Genomic DNA, 26899 nt, shown 5'->3' on the forward strand with positions numbered 1-26899 from the left:
TTACCCAAGAGAAATGGAAACATATGTCTACAAAAAGACTTGTAGAAAAATGTCCATAGCAGCTTTATTAATGATAGCCACATACTGGAAACAACCCAACTGTTTATCAATAGGTGAATGAATAAACAAATGTATGTATAATTCTGATAAAACAATAAAGATAAATCTTAAAACTAATATGCTGATGAAACAAGCCAGACAGAAACCAGACACATCCATAATGCATGGTTCCACTCATATAAAATTCTAGAAAAGGCAAAAACTAATATATACTTACAGAAGGAATTAGCCCAAGTATTAATTGGGTTTGGGAACAAGGATTTACTATAAAGAGGCACAAGGTAATTTTTGAGGTTGATAGAAACATTCCACCTCTTGGATGGTATTGATACGACTGTATACCTTTGTCAAAAAATCTTTGTACAGTTAAAATGGGTGAGTCTTATTGTGTCTAAGTTACACCTTAATGAAGATTTAGAAAGTGAAATATTTTGCTATGATTATAATGTAAAAAAATCTTTAATCACTTTGACGAAAGCAAGATACAAAAATTGTGGGCAGTCTGATTATAACTTACTAAAGTATGCATAAAATAATAATTGAAAATTCAACAAAATTCTGTTCAGGATCATGATTAGCCATGACCTATTTCACACTCAAATATTTTTCATTGAGCTTTCATGTGACATTTTAACCATTTCACTGATGTCACACAAATAAAAAAGTATCTTCTGAAACACATCAAAGATATATGAATTTGCAACTATTCAGAACCATTTTTGGTAAAAATGATACTACAATAGTAGCTACAAAATTAAAGGAGAGAAGTAATAGATTTTTATTTAGCAAAACTAGATTTTGAAAAGCAGTGTTTTAAAATACAGTATTACCTAGAAAAATGTCTAAATCCTGTCCATAAGCCAGAGCCCAGGGACTTGTCATTACAAACTCGTACTCTAGACTGAGTTTGAGATCGTCTAGAGTCTAGTCTTATCTTTGGAAACTCAGTTAGTCTAGGGAAATCCAAAAGTTAAGAAACAAGATCCTTCTGTGTCGCAAAAATAGGATTAAATGAGCAAGTTTGTTTCCCCCTGAACTTCACATTACATCTCATCTCAGGGTGATTTATTCAGATTCTCCCAATCCAAGCACTCCTGCATAGTCTTCTCCTGGGAACAAGCATTTCCAAGTTTTATAGAAGAGCATACAAAAACTTTATTATTAAGGAGAATATATACAGTAGAGAAAGTAATTTTAAGTAGTCCATTTAAAGTTTTAAAGTTTTTGGTATGTAAAAATCTCAGCAGCATAGCAAAGTGTAATCTTTGGGCTATGTAACTTCGTTCAATTCACTCTATTTATATAACTACCTAGGGTTAACATCAAGCATATTTTTTCAAAACGTCTCTAATTCCAGGTTTGCAATTCAACTGAAAAAAAATCAAAGACACCTAAGAACATTTTATGACTTAGAAAGTTTTCTTTTCTTGAAATAAAAACTACTGCTGGAGATCTCTCCTCCCATATCTTATCAGCTCAACTACCTAGTGTGATTTGAATCACCCGAACCTCAGCTTAAGGAAGAGAGAGAGAAAGAGAGAGAAAAGAAAAACCTTTGGTAAAGTAAGTTCCTTTGATCCTTTTCTGCTACTTATGAAAACTCACACTGTATGTTTAACACATTCCCAACAAGCCAGGATAATGAAGCACATGGGACACGGAGACTTAATTCCATGTCTGTTTCTTTATTTAAAAAACACATACTCTACGGGCTGGGCAAAGAATAGACCAGACTAGCTAGGAGTGAACAGTAAGAAAAGTTGTGATTGCCGAGTTGGGAGATATCATTAAAAAGCAAACTGGGGAGCTCCCGTTTAGGATCTGAGGAGATTATTGATTCAAATCCTTTAAGGCATTCTTCAAAGGACTTCTTAAAAAGTTGTATTGTCTGAGGAGTTTGGGGAGAGTGTGTGAGTCAGTGTGTGTGTGTGTGTCTCTGTGTGTATGTGTGTTACACAAGGGTGGAGATTAGTGGTTGGGAGGGCTGTATCTATGTGAGGTATAGGGGTGGTGGGGTGAGTTGTGTGTATGGATTGTGAATAACTTTAGAGCCAGTCTGAATAAATAAGGTAATTGCATAACAGGTTTTCTAGTTACTGACTTAGGTTTTGACTCCTTGATAATTCAGCCTCCATAGCTATAATCCAAGGTCCTTCATGAATTGGCCTTTCCTCTCCTTCCATACCATCTCCTACACCCCCCAGATTGCTGGAGCTAAGAGTATGTGCTGTCAGATCTGACTGGGTTCAAATACATGCTCATTTGCAAGCTATGTGACATTGGGCAACCCAGTTAACTTCACCAACTCTGGGTTTCCTCATAAATAACATAGAAATAATATCTACATCATGGGACTGTGGATTCTATTAGATAATTGCGTATGATGTGTCTTAAGTGCTCAATATGGTCAGCTGTGCAACTCACAGACATTTTAATTCAGTAAATATTTATTGAAAGCTTTCTGTGCACTAGGTATAGACTATTCTCCTTTCAGTTTGCATATGAGACATTGTATTAGTTTTCTAAGGCAATCGTAACAAATTACCACAGACCAGGTGGCTTAAACAATAGAAATTTACTTTCTCACAGTTCTGGAGGCAGGAAATCCAAGGTCAGGGTGTTGGCAGTGTTGGTTTCTGGTGAGGCCTCTGTCCTTGACTTACAGATGGCACCTTCTCTCTGTGTCCCTACATGGCCTTTTCTCTGTGCAAGGATATCCCTGGTTTCTTCCTCTTCTTATAAGGACACCAGTGAAATTGGATTAGGGCTCACCCTAATGGCCTGATTTTAAATTAATTACCTCTTTAAGGACCTTATCTCCAAATGTGGCTGCATTCTGTGGGACTGGGAGTTAGGGCTTCAACATATGAATTTTGGAAGAGACACAATTCAGCTTTTTGTGGGTAACAAGTCATAACTCTGCTGTTTGAAACGAAGAGTTGCAGAGCCTGGAATGTGTTCCTCTATCTTTCCACTTGGTGATCTCCCTCTTATATTCATTTAGCCCAGCTTATGAAACTATTTCCTCTGCAGAGTTTCTGTTGAACTCACATACATAGCTAGTTGCAATTCCTTGGATATAATCTATTATTGCAATTAGTATATTACATCTACTCCATCTAATACAGATACATGTGTAAATATACACAAATGTATGTATATATATGTACACATATAAACATATATGGATAGAGAAAGAGATGGTTTTTTTTTATCCATTTCCCCAGCTAGAATGAAAGCTCTATGGAGAAAAGCACTACTTTGATCACCACTGCATTCCCAAGCCTAGAACATAGCTTTGACAACAGTAAGTACTGATTTTCCTATTCTTATCAGCTGTGAGGTCCAATATTCAGTAGCTCCTTAAGAGCAGAAAGTGTGTCTGCCTACCCTCCATTGCTTGCTTAACACATCTTTGTTGAACAAAATAATGAAGGTTTTTACCGGTTGACATTCAGTTCTTTGAAATTATTTGTGTGGACTACAATTGGAGAAATTAGCATGCTTATTTTGATCCAGGAGGAACATAAACATACATCCTTTGGATTATGAGGACATCGTTTAATGGGAAGAAAGGCTTCTGAGTAAAAACACTGAGCAGAGTTTGAGACCAATTGCTAACAGCATGTTCTTCTCTTTGAGATTTTCTTTTCTGCACACAAACTTGGTTTGATAGGTTTGACTGACTTGACCATGCCTTGAGGCAAAGAAATATGATAACCATGTACCTAGGGGTGGATTAAGACAAAATAAGGGGCCATCACAGGGCTCTCTCCAATTCTGGCTCTCCACAATTCCCTCTGGGTAAATCCTATAGCTTACACCTGTCCAAGGCAGCAGAAACCTAGACCATCACATCTGTCAATGGCTGCCCAAATAATTAAAGCCATCTGTGCCCAGCATCTCAACACTTCTCAGAATCAGTGTACAGCTCCATAGTTTTTCCCATAAGAAATAGCTGCAGAATCATGATGGTTAAACAATTTTTTTTTCAAAATGAAAATCAGATAAATTCTTTTCAATCCATCTTGACTTTATCAACAAGAAGTCCCATTAAATACAGCAGCTGAGATGTTAGGAAAACCTTCATGATACAGTTGCTAAATCTCCAAATCAAGTTAGACGTCAGTGCATGTATTTGCCTGTATTGTTTTGTTCAGCATAGGGAATCCAACCTATGCTTTCTTTGTGTATCTAGTGATGAATATGTTGACTGATTGGAATGCAGCCAAATGCTATTTCATGTTGCGTCTTCTCCTCAGGGTATTATGGGGCCATGCAGGGCAGTATGGAAAAGAACGATGCATCGATGCATCGTTAAGAACTCAGGCTCTGGAGTGAAACACACTTGAATGGGAGTCCAAACTTTGTGAATTACTTGAGCTTGGGTAAATTACTTGACCTTGCTACATTTGTTTCTTCATCTGTAAAATGGAAATGATAATATCTACTTTATTCCTTATGGTGAAGATTACATGAGAAAATCTATGTTACTTACCTACCAGACTATTGGCACATGATCAGCATGCAATAGGTGTTAGTTATTACAGTTTCTGTTATTGTGGTTGTTACTACTCCCACATCATACAGCCTCTATTGAAAAGTCATGGCTTTCAATAGACTTAAAAAGGACAATGATTGTGAGACAAGCTAACAATTTTCCACATTCAATAGAATTGCCATATTCTTGAGTCTGACTTAGTAATTAATTGGTAAAGTCTCTGAGATAAGGTGATATGATTAGCTCAGAACCATTCCACCTTTGATTACTCAATTAGAAACCAAACTTTATAAGATACTTTATATCTGCCAGATGCCATCTTAGGTTCATTTTCTCTCCAGTGGTTATTTAAGCCCCAGGAGAATACTGTGAAGTAGCTTTCGTGAATGCTGTCCCTCTTCCACAGGTTAGCCTACTGGCTTTCCAGTGGTCACACACCTAATATTGTCAAAGCTCTGAGTGTTTTGTGGACACACGGTTTTTTTTGTTTTGTTTTGTTTTTTGTTTTTGTTTTTTTGTTTTTCCTTCTCATAATTGTTTTGGTTAACCTCTCTTCACTCATTCTTAATAATCCAGTTTAATCCCTTTGGTTTGAATACGACTGAATTTATCCCTCCTGGGGCTAAAGGGATGGTAATAAAGACCTAGGACTGACCAGTCCTACTAGCTACAGAGATTTTTGTGGCATGGCTAATTTATTTCTGAAGAACTCACATTGATAGAAAAAGGGCTTTTTTTCTCCTTGAAATTGCAAGAAAGTATATCCATGGAAACCTGGAGAACTTGAACATTATACATATTGCCACTCACCTCAAGCATACTTAAAAATGAAGATTCCACAGATGAAAGAAAAGAAAGAGATCTGATAACATCTTTTGAACCCTGAGATGTAGATGTGCCTGAAACTAGTTAGATAAAGTAATAGATTATCACTGTCTCAGGCTACATTGAATTGAGTACCCTGCTAATACAGTTCTAGCCAACACAATTGGACCTGTAGAACTCCATTCACCTTTGTCACACAATTTAAGAATGTATGGTTAGAACAAAGGATTTTTCTTCTGTGCAAAAGGCTTTTCTACACACTAGCCTTATTTGGAGTCACTAATATTCTCCTAAATAAGTTGGTATAACTCCTATATTTAGATGCATATAAGTCCATAAAATGTCTATATATTTTTTTAAATGATTTTATTGATTTCCTCCTTAGATTCCAATTTCATTTAGCAGTGAAGCAGCTTTATAGTTTATGTAAAATAAAATACTTGCATTGAGATAGCTCTAGTATGGTTTCTAGTTTTGTTTTGTTTTGTTTTTAATAAACTGTAGCTAACTTTTTAGGGGAAACACTAACTTTGATCCCTGAAGATATATGTTGAACTACCAGCTCTGTTACTTTGCAGCCGTGTGAACTTGGAGAAATAGTCTAGCTTCGTGGAACCTAAGTTTCCTTATTTATAAATGGATATAATAAGACCTACTTCACAGGGTTAATACAAGAGTTAAATAAGATTGTGCTTACAAAACAGTAATATTCTATAAATGATAATGCACTGACTTGGAATATAACATACAATGCAAAGTAGGCATGCACAAATATTTTTTTCTTTTATTATACTTTAAGGTCTAGGGTACATGTGCAGAACGTGCAGATTTGTTACATAGGTATATATGTGCCATGTAGGTTTGCTGCACCCATCAACTCGTCATTTACATTAGGTATTTCTCCTAATATTATCCCTCCGCCAACACCCAACCCCATGACAGAACCTGGTGTGTGATGTTCCCCACCCTGTGTCCAAGAGTTCTCATTGTTCAGTTCCCACCTACGAGTGAGAATATGCAGTGTTTGGTTTTCTGTCCTTGTGATAGCTTGCTGAGAATGATGGTTTCTAGTTTCATACATGTCCCTGCAAAGGACATGAACTCATCCTTTTTTATGGCTGCATAGTATTCCATGGTGTATATGTGCCACATTTTCTCAATCCAGTCTATCATTGATGGACATTTGGGTTGGTTCCAAGTCTCTCCAGTTGTGAATAGTGCCGCAGTAAACATACATGTGCATGTGTCTTTATAGTAGCATGATTTATAATGCTTTGGGTATATACCCAGTAACGGTATCACCAGGTCAAATGCTATTTCTAGTTCTAGATCCTTGAGGAATCGCCACACTGTCTTCCACAATGGTTGAACTAATTTACACTCCCACCAACAGTGTAAAAGTGTTCCTATTTCTCCACATCCTCTCCAGCACCTGTTGTTTCCTGACTTTTCAATGATCGCCATTCTAACTGGTGTGAGATGGTATCTCATTGTCGTTTTGATTTGCATTTCTCTGATGACCAGTGATGATGAGCATTTTTTCATGTGTCTTTTGGCTGCACAAATGTCTTCTTTTGAGAAGTGTCTGTTCATATCCTTTGCCCACTTTTTGTTGTTTGTTTTTTTCTTGTGAATTTGTGTAAGTTCTTTGTAGATTCTGGATATTAGCCTTTTGTCAGATGTGTAGATTGCATAAATTTTTTCCCATTCTGTAGGTTGCCTGTTCACTCCGATGGTAGTTTCTTTTGCTATGCAGAAGCTCTTTAGTTTGCTAGATAGTATCACATTGTGGTTTTGATTTGCATTTCTCTGATGGCAAGTAATGATGAGCATTTTTTCATGTGTCTGTTGGCCGCATGAATGTCTTCTTTTGAGAAGTGTCTGTTCATATCCTTTGCCCACTTTTTGATGGGGCTGTTTGTTTTTTTCATGTAAATGTGTTTGAGTTCTTTGTAGGTTCTGGATATTAGCCCTTTGTCAGATAAGTAGATTGCAAAACTTTTCTTCCATTCTGTAGGTTACCTGTTCACTCTGATGGTAGTTTCTTTTGATGTGCAGAAGCTCTTTAGTTTAATTAGATCCCATTTGTCTATTTTGGCTTTTGTTGCCATTGCTTTTTGTGTTTTAGTCATGAAGTCCTTGCCCATGCCTATGTCCTGAATGGTATTGCCTAGGTTTTCTTCTAGGGATTTTATGGTTTTAGGTCTAACATTTAAGTCTTTAATCCATCTTGAATTAATTTTTGTATAAGGTGTAAGGAAGGGATGCAGTTTTAGCTTTCTACATATGGCTGGTCAGTTTCCCCAGCACCGTTTATTAAATAGGGAATCCTTTCCCCATTTCTTGTTTTTGTCAGGTTTGTCAAAGTTTAGATGGTTGTAGGTGTATAGTGTTATTTCTGAGGTCTCTGTTCTGATCCATTGGTGTACATATCAGTACCATGCTGTTTTGGTTACTGTAACCTTGTGGTATAATTTGAAGTCAACGTGATGCCTCTAGCTTTGTTCTTTTTGCTTAGGATTGTGTTGGCAATGTGGACTCTTTTTCAGTTCCATATGAACTTTAAAGTAGTTTTTTCCAATTCCGTGAAGGAAGTCATTGGTAGCTTGGTGGGGATGGCATTTAATCTATAAATTACCTTGGCAGTATGGCCATTTTCATGATATTGATTCTTCCTATCTGTGAGCATGGAATGATTTTCCATTTGTTTGTGTCCTCTTTTATTTCCTTGAGCAGTGGTTTGTAGTACTCCATGAAGAGGTCCTTCACATCCCTTGTAAGTTGGATTCCTAAGTATTTTATTCTCTTTGTAGCAATTGTGAATGGGAGTTCACTCATGATTTGGCTCTCTGTTTGTCTGTTACTGGTGTGTAGGAATGCTTGTGATTTTTGCACATTGACTTTGTATCCTGAGACTTTGGTGAAGTTGCTTGTCAGCTTAAGGAGATTTTGGACTGAGACGATGAGGTTTTCTAAATATACAATCTTGTCATCTGCAAACAGAGACAATTTGACTTCCTCTTTTCCAAATTGAATACTCTTTATTTCTTTCTCTTGCCTGATTTCCCTGACCAGAACTTCCAACACTATGTTGAATAGGAGTGGTGAGAGAGGGTATCCCTGTCTGCACAAATATAATTTTAAAGATATGGGTAAATACTTTTTTTTAAGAAGCAGTTTAACTTGGTAACTAGTATCATAGCCTGAGATTTTATGATTATCATTTTTATCATTTTATGATTATCATTTTATCATTATTTTATTATCATTGGACTTTTTCTCTTTGGAAAAAATTTTGAAATTATGCAGAGTATACAAAGAAGAAACAATAATCACCCATACCTCCTTCTCCAAATCAATCATTTTCAACATTTTTTGACATAATTGATTATCTTTTAAAAATATTTACCGTTTATTTTTAAATTTATGCAAACAATAAATAAGGCAGTTATAATTAAAGGCATTTAGCCCATTACAGATTAAATCATAGTCTCCCAAAAGCTCTGTGCCCATACTGACATCTCACCAATATTAACGGCATCCTCCATGATAAATTTGTCTGATGAAATAATTCTCAAATTCTTTGTTTTTCACACATACTAGATATCGGGAGAAATATTAACTATTGGCTTGTGTTTGCTTATGATTGATTCATGTTAATATGTGCAAATCTGCTTTATTCCTTTGAATACTTTATAGTAATTATTTGTTTGTAGAATTGTATTCACCTATTCCTCTATAAATACATATTAAAATTGTTTTTAGTTTTTTTTTTTCCGTATGGGAAACAATACAATACTTCCTCAAGTATTTCATTTCTATATGCAAGTTTTTCTCCAGAATGGTATGTAGAAAGAAATTTCTGGAGCCTTGCATAAATAATTTGATACTACCATCTTGTCCTTCAGTTAGATTGTGCTAATTTAAAGACCATGAATAGCTACACTTAATTCTACTCTTTTTGTCTACTTTTGATGTTATCAAACTTTTTATCTTTGTCAAACTGGTAGCATTATCTTTTGTGATTACCTACCTATTCATGTATTTTTAAACTATATTTTCATTGACTTTTATAAGTTTAGATATGTGTGAATTAGTTAAAAATTTCAGATACTTACCCTGGTCTGTTTTGTATCTGAATATTTTATAGCTGTAAGTATTTCCTCCCAGATTATTTCTTGTTTTTCATTTAGTTTTGTTTTGTTTTACCTTTGTTTATGGCATCTTTGCTTGACATAGAGTAGTTTTAAATTTAGAATAATCAAATTTTGATTTTTTCCTTTTTATTTTTGCTACATTTCTTATTTTTTAAAAGTCTTCTTGCCTTCAGGGTTATTCTATTTTCTTTCATTATCTTCACATAAAATTAGTTTTATTTCTCCAAATATGGGTCTTTAATTCAACTTGAATTTATTTCTGCCTGTGAATAAAACAATGTTTAGGAGTCTCAGCCTATACCATTGATCTATATACAAATTCTTGATATAGCACCACACCATTTTAAGTACTGTAGTTTTTGTTTGTTTTTTTGGGTGCCTTAATTTCTGGAATGATAAAAATGGCTTTTATTGTATTTGTAATGCTCATGTATAAGGCATAAAGGGGCTTCTAATTAATGAGCACAGCTGTGTGCTGAGCAAGGTGGGTGGAAGACCTTTTCACATTTTATCTCATATTATGCTCATGTCACCTATATGAAGGAAGTGATATTAGCTGATTTTACAGATGAGGAGACAGAAGCTCAGTGGAGAGAGTTAACTTTCTCAGCATCACATAGCTTGTCAACAGTGGAGTGAAGATTTGAATACCATGTCTATCTGACTCCAAAAAGGATAACCTGGCATCTCTCTTACCTAGGTCCATACCATTCTTGAAATACATCACAATACCTGCTAATTCCTTTTATTTTTTTAAAGCTGTGTTATTCCTAATATTGCAGGAAGTTGAAAGATGACACTGTACTTTAATTCGCTATGTGTAAGTTGTGTTGAGGACAAGAAAGATAAGGGAGCAGAGCCTGTGGTGAAGTTGACCAGCTATTACTTATTTTAAGGAATAGTACAGCCTTCATCCCGCCCCCACCACTTAGCCTCAAGCTTTCTTATTCTCCATAATTAGTTCCAAATGTTCTTTGGTTTTCGGCTGTCTTCTCCTTCACTAGACAGAAACCTAATGCCAGCAACGGGCACCAAGGCTTCCCTTTGGCCTTTGCTCTTTGTGACCGGGTCACTGCCTTTAGCAATTAGAAAATCATGGACAATTTCAGCTGTCACACACTCTTGCATTTGACTCTGACCTCTATGTGGAATCTGAAGTTTCCTGGACCAATCTGCCATTTCCCACATGGGCTTCCTTCCTGGTGTTGCAATGGAAAGGAATGTCCAAAAGACTTTGGAATAAGGCTGCAAAGGTTCCTGGCTACAGATTGTCCACTCAAGCCTTTGAAATTTTCCAGTTTTCATCTGAGAAGCAGATAGTTAAATCTATCGGGTTGTTCACTTTGCCAGGGAATAGAAGTCTAGACTTACCTCTCCGTTTCTTTCAAAGAAGAATGAAGACCTGTCTTTGTTGATTTATGATCTTGGAAAGAAGAGAAGGGCACAAGATAAAATGAGAGGTGTGGAATGCTATGATAAAGTGGGTAACACCTGAGGAATCTCTCCTGCCTAGAGACAAGAGAGATCTTACAGGCTATTGAAGACAGGCAGGTTTTGTTTTTTCCCAAAGTCCTAAAATGTGAAACAGCATCTACTCTGACTTATTCCATACTGAGGACTTGGAAGTTCCACCAGATTTGCCTGAGCTGGCAGCTGAGTCTTAAGGAGAGATTTCTAAGCATGAAGAAGCTTTCTCTTCAAATTGAATGGGTTGTTTCCATTTCCTGTAGCATAATTGAGTAAGAACATGTTCTTGTCTTTTTAGATAGCAAGTGAATGATAGAAATTATTATATATGAAAGACCAAACACTTCACAGGGAAGGAAGTTTATAAGGCAAGCTTGACCTAAGTCTGGCCTGGCCGTTCCTTTGGCTATTTGACTTACACCTTGACTAGTCTTTTTGTATCTGAATCCTATGGCATACACATGGAGTGGCAACAGTAAGGGGAGTGGGCAGTGAGTAAGGATAGTAAATTCACAAGGGCAACACGCCCTTATTTGCTCACCAGATTTTGGAGAACAGCCAACCATTCAATGCAATGATCACATGGTCATATTACTGAATACAGAAGATTGTGATCATATCACTAAGCAGACTGTTTTCTTCCACACCGAACACTTCAGAGCCTAACCTTGAGAAAAGTTGACGATGCTCTGTATAGCACAGTGTCCCTGAAATACTGAATGTGTAGCTGAGAGTCAGATTGCAAGAATAGGAATCAGCTCAACTGCATTCTAGTTGCAGCTCTGCCCTTTCCTATGTTATCTCAGGTGAGTCTTCCCCATTTTGGACTGGGTTTCTGATAAGTAAAATGATGACTTAAACTAGGTAAGTTCTAACATCCTTTCAAGATCAAAAGAAATATGGTGCTGTTAACAAATACTTGTTAGCTGCAAAGTATCATATTTCTTTGTGCCAGGGAATCATAGATGAGAGATTGTTGCTAAGCATGAAGTAGTGCAAATAGAAAAGCCACCCAGGACTGATATTAGATTAGTCCTTTCAGCCATTGATCTTTATTCAAATTTAAGAAAATGTGGGGACAGCATTAAACTAGCTGTAATATGTGGCCTCTGTTTATGGTCGCCACCAACCAATTGAAGAAAATCCCTTTCTTTCCTCTGACTTAAGGGGTTTGGGGCCCTGTAATCCCCTACTGTCATTGTTACCTTATTCACTATGAGCTCAGGGGCAATTATCTGTGTATGTGTGAAGCAAACTAGATAGGCCTAGTTACTAGGAGTATCTTTTGTCAAAACATTCCTCAACTGTGTTCAGAGAGAAGGATTGGCATTCTGAGAAACTTAGCTTTCTTTAGATATGCTTGAGAAGCAGAATACATTAAGAAAAAATGTAGAAATAAAAACTTGTTATCTATAGCCCTGGAAGTTCTGCTTCTGTTAATGGCCAAGTAAGCTCATATCAGACTAACTGTTCTGCAGATAACAACTATAAACTCCAAAATAAAAATATAAAAATAACTAACTGAAGGCTAAAGAGGGAACAAACACAGGGACATTCTAAAGGAAAGTCCGTATTTGGAAAAAGGAAGTAACATTTGATTTTCTCCTGAGTGTGTGTGTGTGTGTGTGTGTGTGTGTGTGTGTGTGTGTGTGTGGTTTTTAGCTAGAAGAGAAGCTGTAGTCTGCATTCAGGTTGGCTTAAATTCCAATATAAAAGCTGCAATTGATCTCTAAAGAACTATCTACTATGTTGAGCTCAGGATAATTATAGTTGTTAGAGAGTGAGAGGTGAGAGGAGTACTGGAAAAAAATGAGAACTAAAAACGGGAGCCATAAATTCTCTGCATAACTCTATATAAATCTCTGGTTGACCCTAGAACCATGCATGCACAAAGCAGACCACAATCAGCCTAGCTAAGGCTAAATAACTGAACTGATACTTGAGGTATTGCCCAAGAAACAAAAGTTTACTGTCTGAGGCCAAGTTAATTGCCTGCTTAAAGAACTCAATACTCTTTGGAGAAATATAAAAGAATCCAGAGTCCACATTATAACATTTCCAATATCTAAAATATAACTGAAAATTACTCAGCATATGAAAAAAGAAGAAAGTGTAACCCGTTATTAAAGACAATCAACAGGTGCTGGGAAAATTAGCTATCCATATGCAGAAGAATGAAACTAGACTCCTATCTCTCACCATATACAAAAACCAACTCAAATTGAACTGAAGACAAATGTAAGACCTTCAGCTGTGGCAGTACTAAATGAAAGCATAGGAGAAATGCTTCACAGTATCAATATGGCCAAGGATATTTTGGATAAGGTCTCAAAAACATAGCAAAAATGAGCAAATAAGGTTACATCAAATATATATATATAACATTCTTGAGTTAATGGAATTATTGAAATAGAGGGCAGATTAATCACTACCAGGGACTAGAGAGGGGCATGTGAAGGGAGGCTCATGCCTGTAATCCCAACACTTTGGGAGGCCGAAGTGGGTAGATCATCTGAGATCAGGAGTTTGAGACCAGCCTGGCCAACATCGTGAAACCCCGTCTCTACTAAAAAGACAAAAATTAGCCAGGTGTGGTGGTGAGTGTCTATAATCCCAGCTACTCAGGAGACTGAGACAGAGAATTGCTTGAACCCAGGAGGCAGAGGTTGCAGTGAGCTGAGATTATGCCACTGCGCTCTAGCATGGATGACAAAGTGAGACTCCGTCTCAAAAAAAAAAAAAGAAAGAAAAGAAAAAAAAAGAAAAGACTAATTAGGCTAGGTATATTACAATGCCTAAAAGAGTTTATGCCCTTTAACCCAGTAATTCCACTTGTATAAATTAATTCCAAAGAGATGATCAGCTGTGCAAAGAGTATTGTATAAGAATAATGCTAAAAATATTTATAAAAGAATAAAAAACGATAATCTAAATATCTGACAATAAGGGAATGATTAAACAGTTAAATATAATGCAATACTTTATGAACATTACATTATGATTTGAATAAATATTAAAGACATAGTAAAATGTTCAGGTTATAATATTAAGAGACAACAGTGGGATATGAAGGGGAAATGTCTTATTTAAAAAAATATAAATATCTATTGATATCTATTTTTGTATGACACTTTTAACAGTGGTATGGGTAATTTCAATTTTCTTCTTTATGTTTTCTTATGTTTCCCAGAGTATCTACAAGGAGCATGAATGTTCTTTATATTAAGAAAGAAAATTTTTAGACTATTATCTACTAGGAATAACAAAACATTTGCAAAGTTGCTCATTTGGCTTACCTGCCTGCACTTGTTCCAGCTTCCTCGTCCTCCCCGACTTTCCACCCCATATTTTTAACTAGTGTTCACTTATTCTCATCCTTCTCTCTCTCACAGGTCTCACTTCTTGTTCAAAGCCAGTGACTATGTCTAGGCTCACACTTCCCCCAACCACATTTTTGCTTCAGTTTCTTAGTTATCTGGCCTATTCAGCTATCTTCAGGCTCTTTGCTCATTGCAAATGGGCAATGGAACAAAGACGGTCTAACGTGAATCACTGGTCTATGAAAAATATTTTTAAAAATATCTGTTGTGTTTTGTTTTGTTTATAGAAATGGCTTTTTTCTTGAGAAGTTTACAAAAATAAAATTTTTATTGTAAAATAAGACAATGTAGAGGTTAGAAAATAACAATAATCTCTTGTCTCTTTAGTAAATGGATAGATTGGTTGGTAGAAAGATGGACGTCTTTGTGTGAGCATGGGTTGAGGATGAATTGATGTATGTATGGGTGTGTGGGTTGATGGATAGCTAGTTTTGGGATAAAAGGAACCACACATTACAGCTAGTGACCATGACAAATGTGGTTCCAAAATTAATCTGGTAGAACAAACAGAACAGTTAGAAAACACTTTTAAAATAACATGTAATAGAAGGGGATGCTGCTTCCAGAAACTGAAATGAATTGCAATCAGTTTAAATATTGAAATATTACCTGATTATTACTGCATTTTTCTTATAATTTAGTATATTGCCAACACACATATTGTAATGCTTTCCATGACAATAAATATGAATCAATATGACCACCTTATTTGTGCAGTTTTACTTTACAAATGATCCACTAGTTTTTAAAATGCTCTATAGTATGAATATTAGCTTGTTTCTCATATTTTAACATTATAAACAATACTTAAATGTCCTCTTATACACACTTAAAAGATTTCTTTTAATTCTTTTAGAAAAAATATAGAAGTAGATTTGCCAGAACAGAGTCATGTTTTAGGTTTGGATATGAATTTCCAGTTTTCCCTTCAAAAGAAGTGGGCTAATTAATACATTTCTGCCAGCATCTTGTGACAGTGATCATTTTTCTACATTTTTACTAACTTTTGATATTATAAACCTTGTAAATTGTTGCTATTTTAACAGGTAAAAAAAATTCTAGTTTAAATTGGAGTGCATATTTATTGAAGATATGCGTCTTTTTATATACTCAATCTTTTACATTTCTTTTGATTTTCTAGTCATATATTTGGGCTATTTACTTCAATTTTCAGCAAAATAATACATGTGCATGGTTTAAAGGTTACACTAGGATAAGGATTATTAGCAAAGAATAGCGTTTCCCTGCCTGTCTTGTTTTCCCTCCCATTGTCCTCCCAATCCTACTACCCAATGATAGCCTGTTTAACTTATTAAATAGTTTATTGATATTTAATTAATTTAATATCATGTTTGTAACTAATGTACTTTTTTGCTACTTGTTGATTTTTCAAATTCAGATGTTAGGTATTGATTTACTACCAGGTAAGAGGAAAATTTAACTCTCCTTCGACATTCCTCCTATCCCACCCTGTCCCTATGAACACATTCAATTCTCTTCAATAATCTTTTAAATGTAGATTTATTATAATTTTGGACTAAATTTACGTTCACTCATTTCATTGTTATTACATAAATATTGACTGCTTGGTAAGTATTGTAGGTAGTTTAAGTTTGCTATCTGGTTCAATTTTCTCCTTTCCCTGGAACTAGTAATTATCTTATTTTGGGTTTACTTAATTTTCTTTGTACACAAATCTTTTTCTTCTTTCCAAATTTTATTTTAGGTTCAGGGGATATAACAGCAGGTTTGTTACATGGATAAATTGAGTGTCTCAGGAATTTGGTATACAGATTATTTCTTCATGCAGGTAATAAGCATAACACACAACAGGTAGTTTTTCAATCATCACCCTCCCAACCTTTACCCCAGTAGGCCCCAGTGTCTATTGTTACCTTCTTTGTGTTCATATGTACTCAATGTGTAGCTCCCACTTATAAGTGAGAACATGTGGTACTTGATTTTGTGTTGCTGCATTGATTCACTTAGGATAATGACCTCCAGCTCCATCCATGTTGCTAAGAGCCCGATTTCAATCTTTTCTGTGGCTAGATAGTATTCCGTGGTGTATACATACCACATTTTCATTATCCAGTCCACCATTGATGAGCGTTTAGATCGAGTCCATATCTTTGCTATTGTGAACAGTGCTATGATGAAAATACACGTCTATGTGTGGTAGAGTCATTTATATGCCTTTGGGTATGCACCCAATAATGGGATTGCTGGGTCAAATTGTAGTTCTGTTTTAATTTCTTTGAGAAATCTCCACACTGCTTTCTACAGTGGCTGAACTAATTTCCATTCCCACCAACAGTATATAAGTGTTCCCTTTTCTCTGCAACCTCACCAGAATCTTTTATTTTTTGACATCTTAATAATAATAGCCCTTCTGGCTGGTGTCAGGTGGTATCTCATTGTGGTTTTGATTTACATTTCTCTAATGATTAGTAATGGTGAGTTTTTTGTTTGCTTGTTTGTTTTCTTTTTGAGACGGAGTCTTGCTCTTGTCACCCAGGCTGGAGTACGATGGCAAGATCTCAGCTCACTGCAACCTCCCCCTCCTGAGTTGAAGCAATTCTCCTGCTCCGGCCTCCTGAGTGGGTAGGATTACAGGTGCCTGTCATCACACCTGGCTAATTTTTGTATTTTTAGTAGAGACAGGGTTTCGCCACATTGGTCAAACTCCCGACCTCAGTTGATCCACCTGCCTCAGCCTCCCAAAGTTCTGGGATTACAGGTGTAAGCCACTGCACCCGGCCAAGCATTTTTTCCTATGTCTTCTTTTTGAGAAGTGTCTGTTAATGTCCTCTGCCCACTTTTCAATGAGGTTTTGTTTTTGTTTTTGTTTTGCTTGTAAATTTAAGTTTGTTTTGAATATTAGACCTTTGTCAGATGCATGGTTTGCAAATATTTTCTCCCATTCTGTAGGTTGTCTGTTTATTCTGCTGATAGTTTGTTTTGCTGTGCAGAAGCTTTTCAGTTTAATTAGGACCCATTTGTCATTTTTTGTTTTTGTTGCAATTGCTTTTGGAGTCTTCCTAATGAAATCTTTGCCAGGGCTTATGTCCAGAATGATATTTCCTAGATTTACTCATGAGGTTTTTTTTTTTTTAATAATGTTAGATTTTGCATTTAAGTCTTTAATCCATCTTGACTTGATCTTTGTATATGGTGAAAAAAAGAGATCCAGTTTTAATCATCTGCATATTGGCTAGTCAGTTACCCCGGCACCTTTTATTAAATAGGGAATCCTTTCTCCATAGCTTGTTTTGTTGACTTTGTATACAATCAGATGGATGTAGGTGTGGAGTTTTATTTCTGGATTCTTTAGGCTGTTTCATTAGTATATAGTTTTTTGTTTGTTTTGTTTTGTTTTGTTTACCAGTATCTTGCTGTTTTGAAAAATGTAGCCTTATAGTATAATTTCAAGTTGGGTAATGTGATGGCTCTGAGTTTGTTTTTTGGTTTTTGGTTTGTTTGTTTTTGTTGTTGTTTTGCTTAAGATTGCCTTGGTTGGTCACGCTCTGTTTTTGGTTCCATATGAATTTTAGAATGGTTTCTTTCTAATTCTGTGAAAGAGTAATAGCATTGAATCTGTAAATTGCTTTGGGTAGTGTGGCCATTTTAACAATATTAATTCTTCCTCTCCATGAGCATGGAATGTTTTCTCACTTGTTTTTAGTGTCTCTGATTTATTTAAGCAGTGTTTTGTAATTCTCATTGTAGAGATGTTTCAACTCCCTGTTAGCTATACTCTTAGGTATTATTTTTTGTGGCTCTTGTGAATGAAATTGCATTCTTGATTTGGCTCTCAGCTTGGACATTGTTGGTGTATAAAAATGGTATTAATTTTTGGTACATTGATTTTGTATGATAAAACTTTCATAAAGTTGTTTATCAGACCTAAGAGCGTTTGAGCAGAGACTATAGGATTTTCTAGGTATAAAATTGTGTCATCTGCCAAGATAATTTGACTTCCTCTCTTCCTATATGGTTGCCTTTTATTTCTCTTGCCTGACTGCTCTGGTTAGGACATCCAATAAATAGGAGTGGTGAGAGAGGGCATACTTGTCTTGTTCTGGTTTTCAAAAGGAATGCTTCTAGCTTTTGTCTGTTCAGTGTGATGTTGCCTATGGGTTTGTCATGCATGGCTCTTATGATTTTAAGGTATATGTCTTCAATGCCTACTCTGTTGAAGTTTTTAGCATGGAAAGATGTTGAATTTTATTGAAAGCCTTTTATGTGTCTATTGAGATGGTTCTGTGGTTTTTGTTTTTAGCTCTGTGTGATGAGTTAAACTTACTGATTTTCTATGTTGAACCAACCTTGCATCCCAGAAATAAAGTCAACTTGATTGTAGTAGAATAGCTTTTTGATGTACTGTTGAATTAAGTTTGCTGGTATTTTATTGAGGATTTTTGCATCTATGTTCATTGGGGATATTGGCCTGAAGTTTTCCTTTCCTGTTGTGTCTTTGCAAGGTTTTGGTATGAGAATAATGCTGGCCTCACATAATGAGTTAGAGAAGAGTTCCTCCTCCTCAAATTTTTGGAGTAGTTTCAGTAGGATTGGTACCAGCTCTTCCTTGTATGTCTGGTAGAATCCAGTTGCGAATCCTTCTGGTCCAGGGCCTTTTCTGATTGGTACACTTTGTATTACTGATTCAATTTCAGTATATGTTATTGATCTGTTCAGGGTTTCAATTTATTCCTAGTTCAATCTTGAGAGGTTGTATGCTTCTAGAAATTTCTCTATATCTTCTAGGTTTTCTAGATTGTGTACATAGAGGTGTTCATAATAGTCTCTGAGGGATTTTTTTTTATTTCTGTGTGGTCAGTGGTAATGTCCCCTTTGTGATTTCTGATTGTATATTTGGATCTTCTCTGTTTTTTAAATTAATCTAGCTAGCAGCCTATCAATCATATTTATTCTTTCAAACAGCTAACTTTTGTTTTTGTTTTTCTTTTGTTTTTTGTTTGTTTGTTTTTTGCATTTCAATTTCATTCACTTCAGGATGCTTCTGTTTATTTCTTTTCTTCTAATAGCTTTGAGGTTGGTTTGTTCTTGTATTTCCAGTTCCTCTAGGTGAAATGTTAGGTTGTTACTATGAGATCTTCCTAACTTTTCCATGTGGGTGTTTAGTACTTTAAACTTTCCTCTTAACGCTGCTTTAGCTGTGTCTGAGAGATTCTGGCATGTTGTAACTTTGTTTTCATTAGTTTCAAATAATTTCTTGATTTCTGCATTAATTTCATTGTTTACCCAAAATCATTCAAAGGCAGATTGTTTCATTTCCATGTAATTGTATGGTTGTGAGAATTCTTTGTATTGATTTCCATTTTCATTGTGCTGTTGTTTAAAAAGCGGTTGATATAATTTTGGTTTTTTTGAATTATTTGAGAATTGTTTTATGGCCAAACATGTAGTTGAATTTAGAGTATGTGCCATGTGAAGAAAAGAAGGATATATAATCTGTTGTTTCGGGGTGGAGTGGTCTATAGATGTCTGTTTTTAGGTTCCAAATATCTTTGTTAGTTTTCTACCTTGATGATCTGTCTCATACTATCAGTGGGGTGTTGAAGTCTTCCACTATTACTGTGTGGTTATCTAAGTCTCTTCATAGGTCTCTAAGAATTTGTTTTATGAATCTTATTCCAGTGTTTATTGCATATATATTTAGGATAGCTACATCTTCTTGTTGAATTGAACTGTTTATCATTATATAATGCCCTTCTTTGTCTTTTTTGACTATTGTTGGTTTAAAGTGTTTTGTCCAAAATTAGAATAGCAACCCCTGCTCTTTCTTGTTTTCTGTTTTGTACATTTTTCTTCATCCCTTTACTCTGAGCCTATAGGTGCCATTGCAAGTGAGATAGGTTTCTTGAAGACATCATACAGTTGGGTCTTTCGTATTTATCCAACTTGCCACTCTGTGCCTTTTAAATGGGGTGTTTAACCTATTAACATTCAAGGTTAATATTGGTAAGTGTGGATTTGATCCTGTCATGTTTTTAGCTGGTTGTTATACAGACTTGATTGTGTAGTTCCTTCATAGTTTCAATAGTCTATGTCTTTCAGTGTGTTTATGGGGTGTCTGGTAATGGTATTTTGTTGCCATATTTAACACTCCCTTAAGGACTTCCTGTAAGTTAGGTCTGGTGATAACAAGTTTCCTTAGTATTTGCATATCTAAAAAGGATTTTTTTTCTCCTTCATGTATGAAGCTTAGTTTGACTAAATATAAAATTTTGAGGTGGAATTCCTTTTATTTAATAATGCTGAATATAGGCCCAAATATTGTTCCAATGAAATGTCTGGTGTTAGTCTGATGGGGTTCTCTTTCTAGATGACCTGCTCCTGCCTGTAATATTTTTTTCTTTAATGTTGATGTTGGAGAATCTGAAGACTCTCTGTCATGGGGATGGTCATCTTGTATAGTATCTCACAGGGGTTCTCTGAATTTTCAGAATTTGAATGTCAGCCTCTCTAACCAGGATGGGGAAATTTTTATGGACAATATCCTCAAATATCTTCTCCAAGTTGCTTGCTCCCCTTTTTTCTCTTTCAGGGATTCCAATGAGTTGTAGATTTGATCTCTTGACATAATCCCATATCTCTTTACATAATCCCCATATTTCTTGGAGGTTTTGATCATCCTTTTTCATTTCTTTATTTTTGTCTGACTGATTTGTTTTGAAGAACTGGTCTTTGAGCCCTAAGATTCTTGCCTCAGTTTGGTCTTTTCTGCTGTTAATACTTCTAATTATATTATGAAATTCTTGTAGTAAGTTTTTCAGCTCTATCAGATTAGTTTGGTTCTTTATTAAATTGACTATTTGAAATTCCAGCTCTTATATCATTTTATTCGATTCCTTAGATTCCTTGGATTGACTTTTGACTTTCTCCTGAATCTTGATGACCTTCATTGCTATCCAGATTCTGAATCCTTTGTCTGTCACTTCAGGTATTTTAGCCTGGTTAAGAACCATTGCTTGGGAGCTAGTGTGGTCATTTGAAGGTTAGAAGATGCTCTGGCTTTTTGAGTTGTTAGAATTCTTGCACTGGTTCTTTCTCATTTTTGTAAGCTGATGATGTTCCTTTAATCTTTGAAGTTGCTGTTCTTTGGATGGGGAGTGTTGCTTTTATATTCTTTGCCCTTGAGCATTTGAGTGTGGTACAAATTGGGTTTAGGTGACTGACTTTGTTTCTGGATGATTTCAGGGGGCCAAGCCTCAGCTTAGTACTTCTAGGCTGCATGCTCTAATCCTAGGAGGCTGGTACCAGGACAACTGTTTTGTTCTCTGGCCCCTCTAGGTTAAGCACCTACTGCACTGGAGGGGACAATGTGTGGTGTTCCCAGTCCACTGGCAACAACCTTCTGATGGGGGGTACTGCCAAAGGTGCTTCATCAGGCCAGTAGCAGTGGGTCTGTGCACACATGCATGTACCAATGGCAGTGATGCAGTGGTGTTCATGTGTGTGCTGGCAGTTGTGGGGTAGTGGGGTATACACACTTATGTGCCAGCTGGGGCAGGGTAGTGGTGGCAAAGTCCACACCTGTGTGTGTCAGTGGCAATGGGGCAGTGCGGTCTGCATGCTTGCATGTTGGCAAAGCAGTGGGGAGAAGCTACAGGTGAGTGGACATTGGTGGGGCCCATCTGCTGAAACTTTCTGATGGTTAAACAAGTTCTGCTATTGAAAGAACTATGGCAGCAGCCACCAGTAAGCACCTTTGTTGGGCATCTGAGGCTGTTCTGCAAGCAGGTACAGCCTGGCAAGGACTCCAAGGAGGCCGGCAGACAGGGGGTCACTCAGATCACACTGGCTCCCTCCCACAGGCAAGACCACCTTGCTCTGTCCAAGTGTGGCAGTCAACAAAGGCCAAAGCCACCTAAAGGAGTGTGGCAAGCCTTGGGGGATAGACATCCGTGGCTGTGCTCCACTGCAGCCATTCCTGTGTCAAACCTTCTGGGCTTGGCACAGGATGGAATCTTTTTGTGCTACCTCCCCAAGCAGCTCTCCCTGTCAGATTAAATGTCTGTGGGGGTCATGGGGTGTCCTGCAGCTAGGATTTTATGGGTCCGTGGTGAAAGCTGGCCATTCCTCACCTCTTTAATTCACTCCTTCCCCAGGTGCTGCTGAGGGCTAGGAATGAATCCGTGCTCTGCAGCCCCATGCAGGGTTCCCAGCCTCCTCTGCTTTCAGCCCAGGGTCTGTGTCTTCCCTGCATCCACTCTCAATGCCTTTATTCCAAAGATCTGCTCAGAATGTGCCAGTCTTCTTGATAGTCCGGTCTCTTGGTGGAGATGCTCTTCCTGGTTTTGTCTAGTCAGCCATCTTGACTCTTCTCGCCACACAAACTTTTTTAATCATCAGATTCTATGATAGAGTAATAAAACTTCTTTTCATAGATTAAACACACTAGGTAAGCTATAATTTTTTTCTAAAAAATGTCTTCATCATCTTGCTGCAATCTCAATTGGTTCATATTTGGGCCCACCATGCAAATATCATCCTTTCACTTTCTTTTAGAATTTCCTGAAATTCCTTCTTCAGGTTCCTTGTGTTTAAACACCTATTTATTAGATGTCATTTTATCATTTTTCTTAATTTTGCTGTAGTGCATTACTTCAGTACAATTGGGTACTGAAAGAGTACATGGGAACTATTTCATTTTTGAGAATTTGAATGTCTAAAAATATATTTTTCTACTCATATACTTGATTGATAATTTGCTTATATATATAATTCTAGATTGGAAACTATTTCCTCTCAAAATATTGAAGGCATTTTTTCCCATTGTTTCTGCTTCCATGATGTTGCTGTAAATAGTCCAGTGCTATTCTGATTTTTGATCTCTTGTGGTTTTTTTCTGTCTTTCTGGAAGTTTTTAGAATGTTTTCTTTATTCTTAAGATAGTGAAATTTCATGACAATATACTTGTAAGTTCTTTTCCATCACTTGTGCTGACTGGTGGGAGTAGTTTTTAAGTAGATTTGTGTATGCTGGCCTTAAGAAATGTTTTATATTACTTCTTTGATAATGCTTCTGTCTTTCTTTCTCAGGCATACACACTTGCTAACTCTCATTCATGCACTTTTGTTCTCTCTTTCTGTAACTCCTATTGGTTGGACCTCTTGAATTAGTCCTCTAATTTATCATATTTTAGCTCCCATTTTCTCTTATTTCCTTATGCTCTGTTTTCTAAATATTTTTCTAGACTTTTCTAGACTCTGAGAGCTTCCAATTTCCACTGGATATTTTATTTTTCCCTATCATATTATTTTCTTATTCCTTGTATGCTCTCTTTTTGTCATATTCCATTCTTTCTTCATGAATGCAATGTCTTCTCTTATTGTTATGAAGACATTCTATTTTTGAGCTTTCCTCTGCTCCTAGTGTTATAGTTTTTCTTTTATGTTAATTTTTGTTTCTGTCTTTCATATTGGAACCTTTGCTTATATATCTTCTAATCCTTGTCTGATTGTATTTTGGAATCAGGCACTAGAAAGCTAATTGAAAGCCTTATGTGGAATCAGGAGGTTATTATACTTATAGACAGTGCGTGTTTCTATTGCGTGATGGACTTTTTGTTTTTCTTCATTGTGGTTCTCTAAATGTCAGAACCTGTGAAATGTTACTCATGGACAAAATCTTTTCGGGCATTGAACTCTACAAACTAGTTAGAGGGTGGGGTGCCAGCCTTCTGAGGGCTGGGCAAGTGGGTTTCACAGTACAGTAAATATCTTCCACTTAATTCCTATGTTTGCAGGAGGGTTTCTAACCCTTATCATTTCCTGAGAAAATTGAAAGTATACTTCCTGATGTCTAAGATAGAAGGATGACTCTTCAGCTTCATGAATTGGAGAAGGCAATCTCTTTTTAAGAACTTTTACCATTTTTCAACAAATTATTTCCTTTATCAATTCAACCTTTGATAGACACTTGGCTATTGTTAATAATGCTGCAGTGAACATGGGAGTGTAAGTATCTCTTTGACCTAACTGATTTTAATTCTTTACCCAAAAGTGAGAATGCTTAATCATATGATAGTTCTATGACTTTTTGAGGAACCTCTATACTATTTTCTGTAATGGCTGTACCAATTTATATTCCCATGAACAGTGTGTAAGATTTTCTTTTCTCCACATCCACACCAACACTTGATTTTTTAAAAAATAATAATCATTCTAATATGTGTGAGGTAACAGCTTCTTGTGGGTTTAATTTGCATTTTCCTAATGATCAATGATGTTGAGCATCTTTTTACATACCTCTTGGCTATTTAGGTGTCTTCTTTTGAGAAATGTCCATTAAAGTCTTTTGCCCATTTTTTAATTGGGTTATTGGGTTTTTTTCCATTTAGTTGTTTGAATTTCTTATGTATTTTGGATATTAACCAAATATTTTTTCCAATTCCTTAGGTTGTTTATTTTCTCTGTTGATTGTTTTGTTTGCTGTGAAGAAGCTTTTCATTTTTGTTTTTTTAATTTATTTTTTATTATACTTTAAGTTCTAGGGTACATGTGCACAACGTGCAGGTTTGCTGCCTATGTATACATGAGCCAAGTTGGTGTGCTACACCCATTAACTCGTCATGTACATTAGGTATGTCTCCTAATGCTATCTCTCCCCCCTCACCCCTCCCCTCACAACACCACAGGCCCCGGTGTGCAATATTCCCCTTCCTGTGTCCAAGTGTTCTCATTGTTCAATTCCCACCTATGAGTGAGAACATGCGGTGTGTGCTTTTCTGTTCTTGTGATAGTTTGCTGAGAATGATGGTTTCCAGCTGCATCCATGTCCCTACAAAGGATACAAACTCATCCTTTTTTATGGCTGCATAGTATTCCATAGTGTATATGTGCCACATTTTCTTAATCCAGTCTGTCACTGATGGACATTTGGGTTGATTCCAAGTCTTTGCTATTGTGAATAGTGCCACAATAAACATACGTGTGCATGTGTCTTTATAACAGCATGATTTATAATCCTTTGGGTATATCCCCAGTAATGGGATGGCTGGGTCAAATGGTATTTATAGTTCTAGATCCTTGAGGAATCACCACACTGTCTTCTACAATGATTGAACTACTTTACAGTACCACCAGTGTAAAAGTGTTCCTATTTCTCCACATCCTCTCCAGCACCTGTTGTTTCCTGACTTTTTAATGATTGCCATTCTAACTGGTGTGAGATGGTATCTCCTTGTGGTTTTGATTTGTATTTCTCTGATGATCACTGATGATGAGCATTTTTTCATGTGTCTGTTGGCTACATAAATATCTTCTTTTGAGAAGTGTCTGTTCATATCCTTTGCCCACTTTTTGATGGGGCTGTTTGTTTTTTTCATGTAAATGTGTTTGAGTTCTTTGTAGGTTCTGGATATTAGCCCTTTGTCAGATAAGTAGATTGCAAAACTTTTCTTCCATTCTGTAGGTTACCTGTTCAGTCTGATGGTAGTTTCTTTTGATGTGCAGAAGCTCTTTAGTTTAATTAGATCTCATTTGTCAGTTTTGGCTTTTGTTGCCATTGCTTTTTGTGTTTTAGTCATGAAGTCCTTGCCCATGCCTATGTCCTGAATGGTATTGCCTAGGTTTTCTTCTAGGGGTTTTATGGTTTTAGGCCTAATATTTAAGTCTCTAATCCATCTCAAATTAATTTTTGTGTAAGGCGTAAGGAAGGGATCCAGTTTCAGCTTTCTACATATGGCTGGTCAGTTTCCCCAGCACCATTTATTAAATAGGGAATCCTTTCCCCATTTCTTGTTTTTGTCAGGTTTGTCAAAGATCAGATGGTTGTAGATGTGTGGTATTATTTCTGAGGGCTCTGTTCTGTTCCATTGTTCTACATCTCTGTTTTGGTACCAGTACCATGCTGTTGTGGTTACTGTAGCCTTGTAGTATAGTTTGAAGTCAGGTAGCGTGATGCCTCCAGCTTTGTTCTTTTGGCTTAGGATTGTCTTGGCAATGCAGGCTCTTTTCTGGTCCCATATGAACTTTTAAGCAGTTTTTTCCAGTTCTGTGAAGAAAGTCATTGGTAGCTTAATGGAGATGGCATTGAATCTATAAATTACCTTGGGCAGTATGACCATTTTCACAATATTGATTCTTCCTATCCATGAGCATGGAATGTTCTTCCATTTGTTTGTGTCCTCTTTTATTTCATTGAGCAGTAGTTTGTAGTTCTCCCTGAAGAGGTCCTTTATATCCCTTGTAAGTTGGATTTCTAGGTATTTTATTCTGTTTGAAGCAATTGTGAATGAAAATTCACTCATGATTTGGCTCTCTGTTTGTCTGTTATTGGTGTATAAGAATGCTTGTGATTTTTGCATATTGATTTTGTATCCTGAGACTTTGCTGAAGTTACTCATCAGCTTAATGAGATTTTGGGCTGAGACGATGGGGCTTTCTAAATATACAATCATGTCATCTGCAAACACAGACAATTTGACTTCCTCTTTTCCTACTTGAATACCCTTTATTTCTTTCTCCTGCCTGATTGTC

General features: G+C 36.3%; 1 long non-coding RNA gene across 1 annotated transcript in view; it reads left to right on the plus strand.

Annotated features, from left to right (window-relative positions):
• The first annotated feature begins 3287 nt into the window (after positions 1-3287).
• The window catches only part of LOC103219065 (uncharacterized), a 275379-nt gene continuing 251767 nt past the window's right edge, over positions 3288-26899 (plus strand). The window contains exon 1 of the long non-coding RNA XR_012094943.1: positions 3288-3367. This is a non-coding gene — a long non-coding RNA (uncharacterized lncRNA). The remainder of the gene's footprint in view (positions 3368-26899) is intronic.

The sequence above is a fragment of the Chlorocebus sabaeus genome, chromosome 12, assembly GCF_047675955.1.
Source record: "Chlorocebus sabaeus isolate Y175 chromosome 12, mChlSab1.0.hap1, whole genome shotgun sequence".
NCBI classification, from domain to species: Eukaryota; Metazoa; Chordata; class Mammalia; order Primates; family Cercopithecidae; genus Chlorocebus; species Chlorocebus sabaeus.